This window comes from Mustela putorius, unplaced genomic scaffold (genome assembly GCF_011764305.1).
Source record: "Mustela putorius furo isolate JIRA1106 unplaced genomic scaffold, ASM1176430v1.1 tig00003863_pilon_pilon_pilon, whole genome shotgun sequence".
Classification (NCBI taxonomy): Eukaryota; Metazoa; Chordata; class Mammalia; order Carnivora; family Mustelidae; genus Mustela; species Mustela putorius.
The window spans coordinates 23,377,561-23,397,911 of record NW_025422015.1 but is presented as its reverse complement, the minus strand read 5'-3'; the positions used below and the strand labels follow the sequence as shown (position 1 = coordinate 23,397,911).

The following is a 20,351-nucleotide window of genomic DNA, read 5'->3' as shown; positions in this document are numbered from 1 at the left end:
GCTTATCACAACTTCAATTACACAAATTATTTTGTAATACCTGCATCTGGTAGAAAAAGAGAACGGTGAGCTGCCCAAAAGGAGGCCTGCAGTCACCAAGTGGAAGGCTGTCAATCCTGAAATACAATACTCTCTCTTGATCTAGTTTTGACGCCTTAACAAAGACAGGTTTTGCTTTTCAGGAAGGCTCAGCGCTCTTGACTGGTTGCACGAAGAGGGTAGCCCTCGCTCTGCCTTTTGCCCGGGTCTGGAAACACCGATTTCTAAGTTGATGAGCGAATCTAAACATATTTCACAACAGAGGCCTAACATGTAGAAGCTGTCCATAAAGACCAACATTTGAGGAACTGAAAGAACACGCAAGTTTTACACACACACTTTACCCGTGCCTTCTTCCAGTCCTCAAACAGGGGGAGGTTCTACCGCTTAGAAGCTTACAACTTTATTTCTTATTTTTCATGACCTGTGGCATGCATTGAGCCTTTCGGTAATGTTTGCATAAGACCAAGGCCCACTCTTTAATGGCTGAATGAATACATTTACAGTACATGCTGGATTAGCTGCTCTGAGAATTGCCTTTTAAAAAAAAAAAAAAGTAAAGTGAAAAACAGACAAAGAAATCTATAACCTGAGCAGTCTTTCATATTTGTTTTGACTGTTTTTGAACCAGCTCTGAGGCGGTGACAAGGATATTGAAAAGATGCACCTGAAACAGTATCTGCGGGCAGCTGCATTTGCCAAGCGGCTTTATTGCTGCTTTCCAGCGGCGAAGGCGCAGCAGCAGTAACAGGGAAGCCAGAGCGAGCCTCCCCGGCAGCAGCGGCGGCGGCGGCGGCGGCGGCGGCACCAGCACCAGCGCAGTTTCCCCTCTCCCCAGCCCTGACTCTACGCGCACATGCGCACTGCGCCCGCAGCCCTGGACCATTTGTCAGGACTACTCGTGAGACGGAGAAAAAAAAAAAGAGAAAATTTGGGGGTAAGAAGCGGTTGATCGGATCTAATCTCTAATTAATCAGAAGATTGGTCCGTGCAAAAGCCATTCATTTATTTTTCTGGGTGAGGATGAAAGTTAAGAGACCTATGGAGAGAAGGAAGCGCACCCTCGTCTTGTGAAACAGATCAGGGGAGGGGAAAGGACAGAAGGGGTTTCTCCCCCACTTCTCTGCGCCTCTGGGAAAGAGGAGAAAACTTAATCCCGGGGAAAAAAGTGGGCAAGTGACTCGGAAACGGCTGGAGGGGGAGTCTCTGGGCATCTCACTCTCAAGTAGTGAGTGCGAGTGTGAAAGAGGAACAAAAGAGAGAGAAAAGAGAAAGGAAAAAATGGGGGGAGGAGAGACTTGTATTTTTTTCTTTGCGCGCACACGGGGAAGGGTGTGGGGGGCCGTGCTGAAGGGAGCCGGGGCGAGGCGGCCGCGTCGGGCTCTCGCCGGCGCGCAGGCGGCGGGATGCGTGTGGGCCCCCTCCCCCGCGCCCCCCGAGCTTGTCACTTTGGTCGCTTTCATGACACCGGGCGCGGGGTGGGGGAGCGCGGCGGCGCCGGGCTCCGCCGGGGTGCGTGCCCGAGTGGGCGCCGCGGAGCTGCAGCCCGGGCGGCGAGCGCGGCCGCCGAGGCGGGGGGCGCCGGCGGGGGGAGCGGGGGCGGCCGGGGCGGCGGATCCGTGCGGCGGGAGGCGCGAGCCCCGCGCGCCGCCCCTGCGGCCCCCTCCGCCCGTGTGGCCTTTGTGCCGGGCGCGCACCGGAGAGCGAGCGAGTGAGCGAGCGAGCGCGAGAAGTACAAGTACGGGAGACCGAGGCAGTGGGAAAAGAGGCCGGGCCACTTTCTCCCCGCTCGGGCTGCGGAGAATGGACTGGTTGAATGTGCAGGCGCGTCTCCCCGGCGTGTGCTGTGTGTGTGCGCGGCGGAAAGGCCTCCCCGACTCCCACCGCGCACACGCACACTCACACGCACGCACACACTCGCGGACCCGCGGCGGGGCTCGGCGGCCGAGAGTTTGCGTTTGCTTCCTCGCCGCCTCCCCCTTCCCAACCGACTGTGTGAGAATTTCATATAGATCAGCTCCAATTTCCGCCATTTTGGGAAAGTTGCACAAAAATAAACCCTCCGGTTTATTTCTGCCCGAGGCAGGAAAGTGCTTCGGGAAGCAAGGCGGCGCGGGCCCGCCGCGGCCGTCCGCGCGGGGGAGGGCGCGGGCCGCGGGCCGGGCCGGGAGCCCGCGCCGTCGCGGCGTTCGCCCCGCTCGGTGCCGAGCCGCGCCGGCCAGGGTGCGGGCGCGGGCGTGTGTCGGGAGGCGGCGGCGGCGGTAGCGGCGGGCAGCGGCGGCGGCCGCGCCGGGGCGGCGGGCGGCGGGCGGGCGGGGGGAGGCACGGGGCTGCTTTTCCTGCAACTTGTTTACGCCGCCCTTATATTGGGGAGGCAGAGTGGGGTCCGGGTCGGGCCGCCGCCCGCTTCGCGCCGCGAGCGTGTGCCATTCCGGAATAATGGGTTTTGCACACTCGCGCTTTGGGCCCGGCGGGCCGTCCTCGCGCCGCGGCGGCCGGGCGGGGGGGAAGTAGAGGCCGGCGGGGGTGGGGATCGGGAAGCGCAGGAGCCGAGCCATCCGCCGCGCGCCCCGCGAGCGGGTGGGGGGGACAGGGAGGAAAACTTGTGAGTCCTGGAGGGGGTGGGGGGGCACGGTGGCACGGGCGGGGGGAGGACGCAACTTTTGTGCTGGTGGTAAAACTTTAATTACCTTTAAAGAAAAAGGCCTTTTGATTACCCCCCCCCACCCCTTTCTGGTCAAAGCATGGCCCACAGTGCGACCGTGAGAGAAAGTTTAAAAGCAGGCGGTTTCTTCCCCGCCTTCTCCGCGGAGGGGTGAGGGTATCTGTTTGTCCGTCTGCGCACGGAGAGAGGTGGGGGTAACGAGCCGCCCTCCGGGGTCGCGAAGACCGTAGCCTTTACCCCACCCTTCCACGGGGAGACGAAGGTAAACGTCGCTTCAGTTTCCCTCCTCCCCGCCTCCCCCCCCCACCCCGCTTCCTTTTCCTCCCCCTCCCCGCCGATTTTTTGAGGGGACCCAAAAAACGGAGTCTCTTTCCTTATGCAACTTCCTCGGGCGCCGTGAGCACGGCCCTTCCCCCTCCCTGCATCCCTTGGCCCGCTCCTTTCCCACCTCGGGTCCACCGCCAGAAAAATGCATTAGAAATCATTCAAAGTCTACAGAAACAAAAATAGATTTTTTAATTGTTCTAAGTTTAAGTTAAGGGAAACTGAGATGAGAAATAAGATTTTGGGGGGGGGCGGGCGAGGGCTGGGCGAGTGCGTCGAATTTTAATTTTGATTTTCCTAGAGCGTTGTTTGTGATATCTGTATTGGTTTGTGGAGCCCGAGAGTCTCTGTACTGGCTAGTTCGGTCGCGTGGATTTTTGCGCAAGTTTTTAGAAAAACACTGACTCGAGTAGAGCATTTCTCCGGAAAGTTTCAAGTGCAGCAAAATAGCGAACATGCAAAACTGGCCAAGGGGAGACCTCTAGTGGTTAAACGCATCTTTAAGTTCGGAAGGCCGAGAGCAAAGTTTGGCCTTTGCTTGTAGCTACGTAGTCTGTTCAGACGTGGAAGTAATTAGAAGACCTGAGCGAGCAGCCAGATGTCGTGTGAATGGATGCCGGTCACAAATAGAAGGTTTAGGAAATTGGAGAGCAGATAAGTTCTGACGATCCAGAGCCTGTAGCATCGATCCCTCTGCATTTATATGGGAAAAACGCTTTGCTTTTATCCGGGGATCTGAGATGGGTCCATAACTGGGTTAGAAAGAGTTTGTCTTTATTTATCATCGTATTGTTTTTAATCAATCAAGAGTCACAGCAGGTCGTTTCATTTGGAATGTTAATAAAAATGCGAAGTGTTTAAAACTTTGAAAAAAAATGAAGGAGACCTGTGATTGAAATTTGTCTTTTATATAAACGGACCATTTTATTCTCTGGTAAATAAAATTAAAGACTGGTACTTAGTTTCTTAACCGTGCAGTTATATATAGTCATAAAGTAAGTGGTCCTTTTTAGTTCTAAGAGTGTAATTTTGTTTCACTGGTTAAAACATTATTTTCAGAATACATTGTGTTTAAGTTGTGATTTAAACATTTACATACATGGGGGGAAATTGCTTACATAATATCTATTTATTTGCCAGTGTTTGTTCTGAGAAGTAACTTTAATTTTAAAAATAAGAGCACTGAGAAAAATTGAAGTCGAATCAAATGATCCCTGTAACTTTCATGTATTGTTCATACAAAGGGGGAATCTTTAATTTAGGAATTTAGGATAAGGGAGTAAGAATGGTAAGACCCATTTCATCTCATCCAGAACTAGTTTATTTTATTTTTAATATAATGAGTGGTATTGTGTGAAATTATGCAATAAGTCAGTGATTCAAAATTTAAACATATTAATTGTGGACTTGAAAGCTTTTTTATGACAATGCATTGATTTTATTTTTCCACTCTTTCAGTTAGTGCTGGACCTTTAGGAGAAGTGTTGGGGGGTGGACAGCAATCCTAAAGACCACTGGAGAGTTATTTCTTCACCACCACTTGGTAAGATTTGCCTGTTGAAACAAATTGTGTGGTATATTTGCAAACGTTAAAAGCTGTGCTTGGGAATCAGGAAGGAGAATGTGGGGCAGTATTGGCAGAAAAGCATCATTTTGTGGTGGCTGCTTTGAATGCATGAAAGTCTTGATGTGAAGTGTGATTGAGGCTCAAGTAAAACAGTAGGAAAAGTTCTGAGATTGTCCTGGATAATTTATGTACTGCCTCCTTTACTAGATTCCTAATTTGCATTTCATTTGTACCTGTTTTCTGCTGAAAGTAAATAATTTTATTCCTTGGAATTGAAAAAATGGGAAAACTAGAACAAAGCACTTGTAAGTTAATGTAACTGTTGTAACCCAGTGATATGGAAGATTCTGGAACTTGTTAAAATTTTGTAGGTGAAATTTACAACAAGAGCTTTGGGGTATTTAAGTGATTTAACTTTTGTGGCTTAAATCCAGTGTGGCCCCACTTGTGCCAAATATCATGTCAAAAGGCTGTAGTGACTTTTCCTATGTATTAACATAGACTTGTCAACTTTTGAACTATCTTCACAGAATATATGGCTGTTGTCTAATAAGATCCCTGTGGTAATTTTGGAGGGTTCTTGCTGGTTTATCTCCAGTAATTCAAGGCCTATTTTCAGGACAAAGGTTGTTCTCAGGCAAAGAGGGCAGCCTGCTGTAGGTAAACCATCAAAGTATATTTGTGTTACTCTATTGCTTTCTTGTTATATCTATAATCCCCCTCTCCCTTTAATTTTTTTCCTCTCCTTTTTTGCTTCTTTTTATTTGATCTGTCTTAAGTGTTAAAGGAGTTGCTAATTCTTGTTCAGCAAAAACAAATAAAACAAAATCAATTAGACCTACCTTTTATGAGTAAGACTAATAATCCTCATTGGGGTATCTTAGAACGAGGATAGGTATGGCCTAGATGTCAACACTGAATAATTACTGGTGTAAAAATGATTGTTAACAGGAGTTCGTTGTCATTTTCTGCTTGTGGATGGTTTTGAGTGGAGTAATTAGTGAAATAAATAGATGAGGTCCGTGTGGGTGATGCAACAGAGACGGTGGGGTGAGAACAACTCCTAGAAGATCATGCAGATGGAAGTAGAGTATAAGCAGAGTAGAAGATGTTTCCTAGGGTGTTGAGTTTCGTGTTTGGACATGCCGGGTGGAAGACAGTGACTCTTTTTTTCACTGTGGATAGAGTGTGGCTGTGGATAGAGTGCTAGAATGGGAATCAGAAGACAGTTTGACCTCTAAATGTATCACATTTTATCAGTCACTTTACCTCTTTCAGCCTAGATTTCTCCATCTGGACAATGGGGGCAACAGTGCTTGCCTCACTTCCTTTGTTGAAAGGGTAAAATTAAGTAAGGTTTTGAGAATTATAAAGACTTATTCAAATGTTTGGTAGTCATATTACCATTTTACCTTAGTCAGGTTTTGTGAAGGGCAGGAAGTAGGTTGTAAAGGGCAGAACAGAGTGATTTAAATCCTGGCTGAAATGATGACATTGGTTTCTGGTATATATATTATGGGGACTTGTCACAATACTTCCGGGGGATATTTCTTTTCTTTAGGAAAAAAATAGTTTATCTTTAATAGTGTTGGCTCATTGCAGGAAGGGACCATGTTTTAACATGATGCTAAATATAAACTGAAATGTATTTATCCCAATCTGGTCATTTAAAAGGTAGGAGTAAGCGAAATAAGTCAAATTAAAAATGATGCCTAGTTGTGGAAATGGGAGGGTAGTGAAAGTAGAAGGGTTGGTGTGAGGGGAATTCATGTGCTGTAATTAATATTTTAGTTGTGTGAGTCTGCTGGGAAATGAGCATGAGAAAATAGCTAACTGGGGTAGTAAGATTTATACTCTAGGGGTCAGAAAATGGGTCCTGCAGATGATTGTGGATTTAGGGAAAAGTCCATGCAGGACTTCCCCTACACCTCACTTAATGCTTTTTAGACCCCTTTGCTACTTTATTCTAATTATAACCAACTACCTGTTACCTAAATAGAAAAAAAAAGTCGCAAGGATTGACTGTCATCATTCTCAATTTGCTGATACTGAACTTGACAAATCCTGACAAGTTTTAGTTCATCTCTCTTCTTTTGTAGATTATCCAATCACTGTTCCAAGAATTCAAAAACCCAATAGTAGGGGAAGAAGAAATATGTGTCCTGTTGAATTCATTGGTTGGTTCTTGAATAGTTTCTCCTGGTTTGTTTGGTAGTTTATTTCTAAGAACACATATTTCAATTAAGGCATTTTGTTGCAGATGCAGTTAAGATGGGAAATTTATAAGAGAAGTTACTTTATGTAATATGGAACAAGGGTACCTTTGGGGTTTGGAGGATGAGTAACTTGAATGATCCCTCTTATAATGTTTCTACTAGTTAACTAGTTGTTGTTTTTTTTTAATAAAGATTTTATTTATTTATCTGACAGACAGAGATCACAAGTAGGCAGAGAGAGGAGGAAGCAGCCTCCCCACTGAGAAGAGAGCCCGATGCGGGGCTCGATCCCAGGACCCTGATATCATGACCTGAGCTGAAGGCAGAGGCTTTAACCCACTGAGCCACCCAGGTGCCCCTAGTTAACGAGTTTTTGTGGAGCTCTTATAGTGCTGAACACCAAAAGACTAGGTCTTTGCCCCTGAGTTTCCTGGACCCTAACCCCAGGAGTGGACACAACTCTGAGCTGTTAAGAAGAATATAGCAGCTCCACTTGGTCAAGGGACCCTGCGCTCTTGGGAGCCAATGAGTCAGGAAACAGATTCCTGGGTTCACTGAGGAGGACAGTGCTGTATAATTGTATATACAATATTCTATCCCTTTCTTAATGTTTCATCTTCAGAAATTAATATGAAGCTCTTTATCCAGGATCATGAAATTTCTGAATTGTATATCCAGTGACGGTACTGGGTTTGGGTAGTTCTTTTCTGCGTTGACTAGTGTGTTCACAAAGATAACTTTCTGGTGGAGATTGCTCTACTTGCTCACACTGAGGGATTCATTCCTCACAAGAATTTGGGGGACACCGTGTTTAAAGAGAACATTTATACCTTCGTATGTGTGTATATTTGCATATGACATCTTGAAATTCAGGGTATCTGTAGAAGATAAATTTTGTAAAGGATCTCATTATACAACGGGAATATTCTCAGGTTGTCCCTTCAGTAAGTTAAATTATTTTACTGATACGTGAGGACATGAGTAAATAGTGGCATATTTGTACTAAATTTGTACTGATTGTAGCAGCAGCTATACAGCAAGTAGATGAAACAAAACACCAGGAAAAAGGTACCCTTACAATGTAAGCGAGTTTGATTTATGAAGTCAAAATGAGAAAGACATATAAGAAATTTCCCCATTGAGGAAACAGGGTGGTTTGGGGGAAGAACAAGGACTTTTGAGAGGAACTTGAATGAAGCTGGGTGATCTTGGATGAGAGCTTCCTTAAAAGTGGACCTAGAATTGGTTACTTGGAAAGTGATGGAGGAATTACATGTGTATTATACATAATAGTTATGTGCTTCCTTTATTATTATTCTTCCTGTAATCCAGATTTTGTGTCAATCAACAAATATTTATTGAGTACCTAGGTTTTGGAAGTCTCATTTGAAGAGTGCTTCACAATCCTCACTTAAAACAGCGTCAAATGAATGAATGGGTTAGGGCATTACAAAGAAAGCAGCAGACCTTGGCCTCCATGTGTTCGTAATTCCATTTGAGGAAATAGCCCGCACCACGTACAGTACAGTGGTGACTAGCAAAACAAAGCCACCGTTCAGTGCTCCTGCTCCAGAAGGGTAGAGATGAGCACAGTGAGTACTGTAGTGGAACCACTGGATGTGGCCTTTAATCTATTACTATGGTAAGGACCTGGGAGGTGGGTCGCCCTCTGTAAAACACTGCCAAATGTTGCTCTATTAAGTGTGATTGTATATGAGTGCCTTCTGAATGTCAGGTATTGAGCTAGGCACTTTATATTCTTTGATTCATTCATTCATTTATTTATATATCCAACAAATGCTAAATGCCTTCTGTCTTCCCAGGTGCTAGTGTTGGCACTATTATCTCTAACACTTTCCCTAACCTTGAGGAGTTGATATTATTTTACTTTTAGAGCAAACTGATGCTCAGAGATACTTAGTAATAGTCTAAGTTCAGTTTGAAAGGGCTGGGACCAGAGAAACTGATACTGGCTTATGATTATCTTGTTAGGTCTTTAGTTTCTAATTTTTGAAAAAGTAATTCTTAGAATATTTTTAAGAAAACACATTTCCAGATTAATGTGCTCACTTTTATAGATTGGTTTACTAAGATAAGCAATAGCAAACAGGTATCAGAAAAAATAATGGGAAGAAAACTTTATCTCTTCCCTTTCCCTTTTTTTTTTCTTTTTAAAAGCAAGAATTGGGAAAAGACCAATTACTGAACTATACTGAAAGAAACACCTTGGTCTGGCTCATGGCCTTGAAATGATTATAAACTGTTAAGAAAACATAACTCAGTTTAGGTAATTCTCATACCTAATATGAGAATATGTGAAAAAGGTTTCACTTGTTCTTTGTAGGAAGAGACTAGATGAGGCAGTAGGGTTAGTTCCCAAAAAATGTGGATCATTCAGTCAGTAGAAAGGATGGGACCTAAATGTGTTAAAGTGAACACAAAAGATGATGGAGTTTTCTCAGAAGCAGGATTATTAAAGGGAAGAAGAAAAATAAATGGAGGTAGAGAGATATTGGTGGGGAGAAGTAGGGGGGCAGGGCTGAGTATAGAATGCTGGAATCAAAATTAAAAAAAAAAAAGAAAACAGGAAATATGACTAATAATACATTCAACAACAGTGCTATGGTAACTGTTATACTCTTTAACCAGAAGAGTATGCTCATGCTTGCCAGATGAAGGGAAGAGTCTCTATTTATTCATTGTTTCTGTACTGCAGTGGGAGTCAGGTAGTATCTCTGGTATATGAGTTATGGTCCATCAGATGGAGCTCCAGTCTGATGTAGAAGGACACCCCTGCACACATTGATCATAGGGTAATAGACGGTTTCTCCTTTAAGGGAGCTCTGTCTCTATAAACCTTTTTGAGCATGTGCTACAGGCAGGCTGTTTTAAGATTGGACGGTAGCTTTATGTTACGTGTAATTTTGTAACGTTAAACTCCTTCAGTAGTAGAACATTTTGAGTAGGATTGCTTAGGCCCCAAAAGTCATTTGATTATTTTCCCTTCATCTGTTACACTGACTGAACCCTGAACCATGAATTGAAATTCCTAAGAGATCAGTGTGGTCAGGTTGTTAAGCGGTCGAAATAATTCACCCTTTTGCTTTGTGTTCTTATTTGGTGGATTTGAGGCCTAGCTGTTCAATCTGTTGATAAGGAGTTTAGCTACAAATGGTTATCAAGATAAACCTATAGACTTGACTCGTGTGAGAGAAATAAAATCTGGTCACATCTACTTTATTAGATACAAAAGAGAAATCAAGTGTAAATCTCTTAATTTTAGCTCTGTGTTCTATAAAAATATGAAGCGAGTAAGAAAAAAGATCCCACTTTTAGCATTTAAAAATTATGAAATGAAATAAGAGAAAAGAACAAGATACTACTTTTAGTTTTTCTTTTTTGAGTTTCTGCATATTTTGCATAAGCATGGACATATCTGTGTCAGACAGGTTCTTGTTCTTTTTATGCCCTTTGAGTCCCCTTAATGGGTGTAACATTTCTATTATGACTCTATTAGTGTAGTGATGTTGATGATATGATAGCACTTGTCAGGATATTTTTGCCTCAAATCGAGATATGTTGCCCTCCACACTAAAAGTGAACTTCCAATAAAAGCATTTGATGAGAGTATATTAAATATGCCATAAGCCTGTTAATGTCAGTTTGTGATTTCGTTTTCTATGTACATTTTTTTTTCTTGAAAGGCATATTTCATTTTCTGTTCCTCCTTTAGAGGAAGTAAGTAGGTTAGGCCACAGAATCTCAAATAATTCATCCTTCTTACAGTAACAAGCGGGAAGGCAGGAAGTTGAGATTTTGTAAAAGGTTGCTTTCGGTGACTACCCCTTTGTGTATAATCTCCATGGCAGAAAAGGTGGCAAATCAGATAAACTATAGCTGCGTTAATAGGATCATTGTCATTAGCATACGACCAGGAGATACGTTTTGAGAAAATATCAATTAAGAAGGAACCATCCCATAATCGATTTCATATATTTTTTTAAAGATCTTATTTATTTACTTGAGAGTGAGAGAGAGAGACAGTGTGTGCACGCACACAAGTCAGGGTGGAGGGGCAGAAGGAGAGGTAAAGGGAGAAGCAGACTCCCCACTGAGCAGGGAGCCTGATGTGGGGCTTGATCCCAGGACCCCCGGGTTCATGACCTGAGCCGAAGGCAGAGGCTTAGAGAAAGTGGGGATTAGTTGCCACTCAGTCATCTACCAAATAAGGATAGATGTGGACAGAAGACCCAGATTTTCAAAGATTGTTCTTGACGGTCCTGAGATTTCATTTCTTCCATTGAAATGATCTATTTTGCCTACCTAAAATCTATGAACTTGGGCCCTGGGGGCAAAATTTTACATCTTTCCACAACAGGATCTCAATTCCAGTATGTGTGCGATTCAGAGTTCTTATCAGGCGGGCGAGTAGAATATCAAAGCTGGTATCTTTCATGCTTGATTTGAAAGGAAAATTTTTCTTTGTAGCAATATGTGTTTGTTGAGAGATGCTTCAAGTGTGAGTTTAGATTTGTCTCTTATCCTTATTGAATAAGCCTGCTTAAGAGGTTTGAGTTTAACTTCTTTTGATGTGTCCTCCACTGACACTTAAATAAGGAGGGTTTCTTGGAGCCAGTAATGTTATGCTTCTGCCAACAAGGCAAGTGAATACTTAGCAGCCCAGCAGGGAGTTAGAATGTCACTGAAGAATATGAGATAGATGGACAAATGAATTTGATCTTTTTTTAAAATTTAATTGTTTTTTTTCAATGTTCCAAAAGTCATTGTTTATGTACCACACAATACATGCCCTCCTTAATACCACCATCAGGCTTAGTTTGATCTTTTTTTCTGATTTCCCCTCTCCCTAATTCCCACCCACAACTAGTCTGTTTCATTTTCCCCTTCTTTTTTTATTCATTCACTTAATAAATTTTATTGATACCTACAGTGGGTATTCATAAGGGATAAGGAAATGAATAAGTCAAGGTCCCTTTCCTCCAAAGCCTGGTCAAAGTAGATGATCATGATACACTGTCAGAAGTATTGTGATGGGGTTATAGATTCGTTCTTCCTAGTCTCTCTTCTGGTGCATATCACATACACAGGCTCCAGTTCTTATAAAGAGGGGGACTTATTCTAGTTCCTTTGGGACAATCCCTAGTTCTGGTCTGTCTTTCTCCTACTGGCCTTTTGCAAGACCTGGAACCGCAGTTGGTATGTGAGGAAGCTTTTGTACCTCCTCAGCAAAAATACCCATAAGGTTGCCAGTGGTCTACTCTTGGGTCATCATTTAGAGATTATGTCCTTCTGACTTTTTTGGTTGCTATAACATTCTTTTCTTTATAAGAATGTGGCAAAAGCTGAAACTAACTCATTTTGAAATTTTCCATGTCCATGAAATCCAGAGTCTTACCATTGATCTTAACATCCCATTTTTCTTTACCTTCACCTCTGGACTCCTGAGAAATCACTTAGGGCTTTGTGGTGCAGAGGTCTCGGCCTTTGCAGTTATCATTCCTGTGCTCTGGTATGCTTCAGATACTGGGTAAAGTGGTGCCTGGAGGGAACGTGGACACTGGAGTGCGGTTTGTTTTGTTTTCTTCAAAATAGCTACAGCTCCGTGTACTGCATGTCTACCATGTGCCAAACACTCTTAGCACACATGATCAAAACACAGATTTTTACAACTCTGTAGATATTCCCCTTCCATTTTATTGACGAAGGAGCCTAAGGCTCAGGAGAGGTTACGTACCCTGCCTAGGATTATGCAGTAGTTTGGAAAATAGGAGACTAGGACTCAAACCCAGGTGCTGTGGCCCTGGAGCCACACTAGACTGGCTTCTGTTAGCTAAAATGCAACAAGCCAGGCCATGTGGGATAGTCTGAGGGCCACTGTCTTGGGAGACAAAAGTTTTCTTGGCTGCATGACATCCATTTTCTTGCCTGTAAAATGGAATCAGTCTCAAGAGTAGTCGTGAGGGTCAAACAGACTGCTTTTGGTGAGACCCTTTAAAATAAATGGCAACTCATGGAGGAGATCTCTCTGCTCTGGTCTGTCTGTATCCCCTTCATGTATATTAGGCTTTTTTCCTTTGGCCAGTCACCCTTTTGTAGCTTTGTATTTGTGAGCGTGTGAGTTTGCCCCTCATAGGCTGTGTACTTCAGAATGCTGAGGTCACAAGGGTGCAGGCCATCAGAGAGTAAGTCAGAAAATGGTAGACAGGCCTGAGGAGTCAGAGGCTGTATCTTTCTCAGGATCGCTTTCTCCAGCCTGGACTTCAAGGACTACACGTCCAGAAGGCGTTCTTCGGTCTAAGACACTAAGAGTCTTACCCCTCGGATGCAGGTTGGGAACTAGATCCAAAGGTAGCATTTGTAGCTGGATCTAACCTAAAGAAGAGTCCGTTTTATTCCTGTAAAATGCTCTCTACTTTCATGTTATTTCCTGAATTTATTTTCCATAGCTCAGCATTTTCCCAAAGGCCAGGGGCAGGGGGTAGAGGACTCTATGGAATTCGATGCCCTGTGATAATAGAGTCACAAGGCGAGGGGACCGTGGGAAACTTTGGCTTGGCCAGTACTTCCCAGATGCCACAGTGCTGCTGACGTGCGCTGTACGTGTCCTGAAGACCCCCGGGGTATTCACATCTCTCTCAACAAAACAACTGCATCACAGGCCCTGAATAAATGGTCTCCTAAAGGCTGTGTTTTGAGGAATAGGCTGGGAGATGTTGCCCTGGCCTTTCATCTAGTTTTGTTGCTAAGCCTCTGCCTGGCCTGTAATGTGTGGTCAGCATGGTAGCAGAGAGAGCCTGGCCTTCAGGCCCAGCTCCCTCCCTTTATGGCAAAGCCTTCTCTGTCACTGGAAGTATTGGCTTTGGAAGAAGGGTGATAGTCGAGGGAAACAAAAGCAAAAATAAACTGTTGGGACCCCATGAAATAAAAAGCTTTTACACAGAAACGGAAACCATTAATGAAACAGAAAGGCATTCTACTGAATGGAAGGAGGTGTTTGCAAGTGATATATCCAATAAGGGGTTAATATCCAAAGTATATAAATAACTTACACAATGCAATACACACACACCAATCCAATGTAAAGATGGGCAGAGGACTTCAATAGACATTTTTCCAAAGCAGACCTGCACATGGCCAATGGACAAATGAAAGATGCTTGACATCACCCACCATACTGGAAATGCAAATCAAAACCACAATGACCACAATGAGATAAGAGCTCATACCAGTCAGAATGGCTACTGTGAAAAAGACAAGAAATCCCGAGTGTTGGGTGAGCATGTAGAATAAAGGGAACTCTCACACACTGTTGGTGGGAATGCGTTTGGTGCCTCCACCATGGAAAACAGTATGGGAGTTCCTCCAAAAATTAAAAAAGAGAAATACTGTTACCGTATGATCCTGTAATTCTACTACCAGTTAATTATCCAAAGAAAATGAAAAATGCTAATTTGAAAAGATATATGCATCCCTGTGTATTGTGGCATTACTTATAATAGCCAAGCTATGGAAATAATCCAAGTGTCTAGCCATAGATGAATGGATAAAGAAGATGTGATACACACAGACAGACACACACACACAGGAGTATTACTCAGGCATAAGAAAGGATGAGATCTTGCCTTCAGCAGCAAGTGGATGGACCTAGAGGGAATTATGCTACGTGAAACAATCAGACAGAGAAAGACAGAAACCACATGATTTTGCTTATATGTGGAATCTGAAAAAACCAAATGGACAAATAAAAAGACAGACTTTCAGGTATAGGGAACAAACTGCTAGTTGCCAAAGAGGAGGGGAGAGGGGGGATGGGCAGAATAGGTGAAGAGCATGAAGAGGTATAAAAAGAGCTAGTAGTCTTTTCTGGAGCTATGTAAACACGAGATATTATGAACAATAAAATATCTGCTTTTATGGAGTGATCTTGAGTCTTGTGATATTTAGATTTTGAACAGGTGCCTTACCGTAAGAGATACTACAGAAATACAATTAAATAAGAGAAAAGTCATTGATATCTTTAAGGTCACTCAAGAGCTCGAATAATTGTTAAATCAGATAATTATAATAAAAAGCTAACATTTTATTGACTGCTTACTACGTGATAGGCACGAGGCTAAGGTATTAACCGATTTATCTCATGGAATCTTCACCATTGTCCACAGAAGAAAGGGTCCCTTCTCCACCCTTGCTAGGTGGGGGAATTGAGACTTCCAAGGTTAACTGGTCTGAGGTTACTGGGTGGGCAGTTGTCAGATTTTGCAAAGTGAAATGGAGAGGAGGAAGGGAAGGCAGTGGTTGAGGGAAGGGTGAGGGACGGAAGAGGGAACTGGTGCTCTCACTGCAAGTTTTGAGGATGATCCATGAATTATTTTGTTTGGTCTGTGATGATGCTTTTAGGGTTTGCATTCCTGACTCTTTGCAAAAGACAGCTTGTCCTTTTAGCCCGAACTGATTAAAACCAGGTGCTGGTATCTCAGTTCTTTCATCTGAATGACAGAATTTTAACCCGATTCTGCTTTTGAGGTGATGTTTCTCCCCATTTTATAACCACTCCCAACTCACAGCCGTATCCTCTCTGTACCTTAGTTTTGAAGAACACACGGGTTAACTATAAAGCTATAAAATGTAACTCTAAAAAAAGCAACTGTAAGATTATTTGAACTCTTTAACTGCTCTTAGTGAACATTAACTAGCCATTCATTTGAGAAAGAATGACCCAGCTACAGTTAGCTCCCTTTCTTAATAATCTTTATTTCTCACTCTATCTGTAGATCCAAACTTTTCGTTTCTAGGTAGTGGCCACTCTTTCCCTTGATTTTGAGCATCCTGGATTGGGTGACTTATATCTTGAGGGACTCTCGTCTTCGTCTCAGTGCTAGAAAGGTTCTTCACCTTGACTGTGCCATAGGAGCTTGGTACTGGGGGGGGTCCGTGCCCCTCGCTTGGAGCCGCCGCTTGTTTGATCCACCAGTGGCAGATGTGAATGAAGGGACTGTGTGAAGGGGGATTATGAAGGACACACAGACTGCTTATCTCCAGTCAAAATAAGATAACGGCAGATTCTTGACATTTGTGAAGGATATATCCCAAGGCAATCACCAGTTCAACTTGAGAAAAAAATCATTGTAATATACAATTCCTTCCTTCAGATTACTAAAGTATAACTGAAAAATGTAAATCATCTCTCTAGACCTTAACTACTTATCTTGCTTGATGAGCAATTTTTGTACTGTCTGGAGCACTTATTGAAACAAATTCACACATCTTTTCTACTTACTTCCTTTTGGAGCATTTGGTAGTTTTGTTCACACAATGTGTCTGAGTCATCATTGCATTTGACATTTCAGTCTTTAATTTATCTGAAACTTCTATTTTGTGGCTAGGCCTAGCGCTTTCATAAACATTTCCATATTCCCCTCATTCTGTCATCAACACTAGAATCAACTAGCAGTTAATGTTGTTTGTTTCATTTCTTAATAAGAAATGATGTTTTATCTCTTTCTTTATAGCGGCCATAGACTAAGACTCAGTACTCTGCGTAAGAGCATCCCTGGACCGTGACTGGTCCAAGTGACTTGCCCTTGCATGTCTCTGAAAGATAACAAAGTGCTGAATGTCACGGGAACTTCAGATGCCTCTCAGGAACGATAGAAGCCATAAATAATCCGTGAATGCCAGTGATCTACTATGCATTTTTGATACCCGAGTTGGGGGAGAAGTGAACCTTACCTTCCTCTTCTCATCCATCTGTGGAGCTGATGCATTTGCATATATTGCTAAATACCTACTATTTAAATGACCCAAGAGTTTTGGGGAAGTTGACTTCCCTTAATGACTTCTCTGCTATTGCTTCCGTTGTTGGCAGCAATCACAAACTGAATATTTTCACGGGAAGACCTGCCATTCGTTACATGATCTATTCTGAATTGACATGAGAAGGGGTTTAGAAACATTTTTTACATTATATTTTTTCCTCTTAAAAAAATGTGAACAGTCAGCAGGTATAAAGGAATGTCTAGAGAGCAGATTCCCTCCCATGGCTGTCTTGCAGCAAACTGTTGCCTCCTCCTGAGGGCGGCCAGTGTTGTTACCAGTTTCTGATGAATGCTTGCAGAGAGGATGTCTGCCTATATAATAAGCCTATGTATATCCTTTGTTTTATAGAAGCAGTAGGACACAGTTTTTATACTTGGCATAAAATTAGAGTATTAGTCCTGTGTTGGAGCTCTTTCTGTATCACAACGTAAAGAGCTCATTGTTTTTTATAATGGCATTAAATGCCATATGGATGTCCTGCAGTGGTCCTTAATTGATGGACTTTTGGATTGTTTCCAATTTTTTGACCTTATGACTAGACCTGTAGTCAGTGAATAACACTTTACATTTTTCCTTCTTTTGTATGTGTAAGTATCTATAGAATATATTTCTAGGAGTAGGACTGCTGAGTTGGAGGGTCTGTTCTTGGAAATTGATCTCCTGAGAGGTTGTTTTCATTTATAATGCCACCATCAATGCATGAGAGGGCCTGCTTCCCCATATCCTCATAACATAGAATTTTCAAGTGTAAGATATTAACTAATCTCCTCATTGCCTGCTGTTTCTTGAAAACTAGTGGTGTATGGTAGGTTGAGGCTTCCAGGGATTTATTCACGTGAGAGACTGAGCACATTCATTCATTAGATACAATGTCCCAAGGGAAAGATAAGTTGCAAAGCTTTGGTTTAGAGGCAAGGAATGGTGCAGGAGAGAGATACAGAAGGTAGTTCTGAGGACAGTGTTGCATGTCGTTTAATCTGTCCTCCAGCCCTTTTGTTGGAGGCTTAGGGCAACAAGATTGTCATAAAAATGAGTAAAATCTAAAGTGAACTGTTGCACCAAAGAGGGACTTGGGGAGTCTAACACGTTTAAATTGGTGTCAATAGTAATGGCCTCTGCCTTCAGTAAAGTCATCGGTTCCTAACAGTGGGCATTGGTAGAAGCACCTTGGACATCAGAATGCTTGATTTTAGCCATTTCTAGTCATGATAGGGAAGTTAGTAGGAATCAAAAGATCAAAAGCTGCAGTGGTGTATTTGCTGTATATGTGAACCCCACAGTGGTCTTTTTTTTTTTTTTTTTCAAAGATTTATTCATTTATTTGACAGACAGAGGTCACAAGTAGGCAGAGAGGCAGGCAGAGAGAGAGGAGGAAGCAGGCTCTCCGCTGAGCAGAGAGCCCGATGCGGGGCTCGATCCCAGGACCCCGGGACCATGACCTGAGCCGAAGGCAGAGGCTTTAACCCACTGAGCCACCCAGGCGCCCCCACAGTGATTTTTTTTGACATCCGCAGTGGCTGGGAGACTCTTAGGATTTAGAAGAGGTTTAGAGGAAAATCGTGGATCTTGACTGATAGTGCAGAGGACCCATCATGGTGCACTTTGGAGATGCTTCTTTAGGAAATCTCAGCATCATTAAGAAGAGATTAGGGATGAGATTTTCTGCAGAATGAGAAACGCTGTTTGTGACTTGCCTTGTGAGGAACTCTACTACCTACTTGCTTTTTATGGTCCGTGGAATAAAGGTTACACATGGAGTTGTGGAATAGCACCAGGTGATAGTTAAAGAAAACATAAAACAAAGCATTTTAAGTTCTTAAAACAAACAAGCTGCTTCATTCTTAGGATTCCAACTGATTGAAATGAAAGGACTTTGTATGTATGCAAGTATGCCTTCCGGAGAAAGAAAACAAGGGAGGAAGACTTAGGGTGTCATGAAGAAGGAGCTTCTGTTAAAATAATATTGGTTGATGGCTGTTCTGTCTGATGACGAGATGATAGACAATGTCCTAGCCATTCAGCGAGTAGCTACTTGGCTTCAAAATCAGATAAGGGGAAAGAACACATGGTAAATATTTTTATGCTATCATATTTTATACACAGTGTTCACAAACCTTAAAGTGAAACAATGAATAGAAATTTTTGTAAATTTTATGTGCTTATAGGTAGAGTACAGTGTGAAACATTACTGATGTTTTGTGGAACAAAAGCAAATTCTAAGTATTTCCAAAAATGTGTCATGAGCATTTACTTCAGGTTTTGTACAGTGCTAACTTTTAGATTTCTCCTACTTTCTATTCCTTCTCCTAGTCACAGGATTTTTGTCGTTGTGAATTTTATGCATTTATGATTTTTAAGTGGAAAAAGACCAAAATTCTATTTCTGTTGTATATATGTCTTAATGACACTTGGTTATTAATAAGCATGTATTTGATATTGATTAAAAGGATACACATTGCACTGATATACATAAATCAAGAACTTTAGCCCTAGTAAATTTGTTTCTGGATTTGTCATGTCTAAAGGAGTAACTTAGGGAAAAGTAGGTTTAGCCAGATTCTTAGAGGCATAAGACTCTGAGACAAAGACAAGACAGTGGTTGAGAAAAAAAGGCCATGGTTGGAATTAGACCTGGTTTCAGATATTGGCCATGCCACCAGATATGGTTTTGGGTAAATTCCTGAGCTCTACAACTCACTTTCTTCAGTGTAGACCGGAGGAATTTTAGAATCGATCTTTTTGTGAGCAAGAAATAAATGAAATAATATATGTAAATTGCTGCTTTGACTCCATTTCTGGAAGAGGTTGAGATTGAAATAATAAATTTTAAAGTATATATAGTATGTCTGACTGGTGTAATTGTAGTACCTGGTGATAACTGTAGTTAGAGAAAGAGCAGGAAAACAGTCCTTTTCTATGGATCACTCGGGTGTTACCCAGTTTATCCACCAGGGGGAAAAATTCTGTAATTCTACTGTCTATCAAGACAAAGTTGCCACTCCTCTAACACTTCACAGGGAAGTGGATTTTGTTGCTGATCCCTGTTTAGTGAGGTAGGAGTCACCGAGTGCTTAAGCACAGGTCTTAATTCACTTAACGTCTTCTCTGTTTCTTAGATTAATCTTCTTCAGGCCTTCACATCTTAGTTTCCATCATGGAAAATGAGAGAAGTGGCACTCTGTTACATTTTGAAAGTCTCTTTAATGTCTGGCTTAATAAAGAGATAGCCGGATCTTCATATCGGCTCCTGCATTCAGTCTGTCACAATATGTTGTTTTTGTTGAAGCGTATGAAGAAAATCTGCTTCACACAGATGTGGGGTTGGAAAGGGAAAGGAGTACTTTAAGTTTTTTCGTTTAACAGTGGACATTCTTCTGTGATACTACACCAAAAGTTGACAAGTGATAGTTTCTTAAAGGTAGGTTGCAGTAGTAGGCAATTCGAAACCCCAACAATGAACTTTTCACACTGTGTTACATTAAAATCCATTGGTCTGTCTTGCACTTGAATGGATCCTTTCCATGCATAATTTTGTGACATCAAGCACGGTTATTGGGAAAATACTGTTTCACTGAATTATGCAAATCTCCCAGATGTTGACATATGTCAAATATAAAATATTTTAAAAATCTGTTCATGAATATCACCACCCATCTCCTTATAAAAGTATTTAGCTCTTAGGAAGCTTGTCAAGCCCATGGTG

At 42.5% G+C, this 20,351-nt stretch overlaps 1 protein-coding gene across 8 annotated transcripts in view; it reads left to right on the top strand.

Moving 5' to 3' along the window:
- Positions 1–871: 871 nt before the first annotated feature.
- L3MBTL3 (L3MBTL histone methyl-lysine binding protein 3) overlaps positions 872–20,351 on the top strand; it is a 110,743-nt gene continuing 91,263 nt past the window's right edge. For 2 of the 8 annotated variants that reach the window (XM_004740187.3, XM_004740185.3), the window contains exons 1-2: positions 872–976; positions 4,487–4,571. The gene's annotated coding sequence lies outside the window, so the exon portion shown is untranslated. Of the gene's footprint in view, positions 977–1,683; positions 1,778–1,812; positions 2,035–2,370; positions 2,645–2,672; positions 2,967–3,045; positions 3,785–3,848; positions 3,963–4,486; positions 4,572–20,351 lie in introns of those variants that run through there. The other 6 variants (XM_045066374.1, XM_045066373.1, XM_045066372.1 and 3 more) reach the window with 6 other exon arrangements.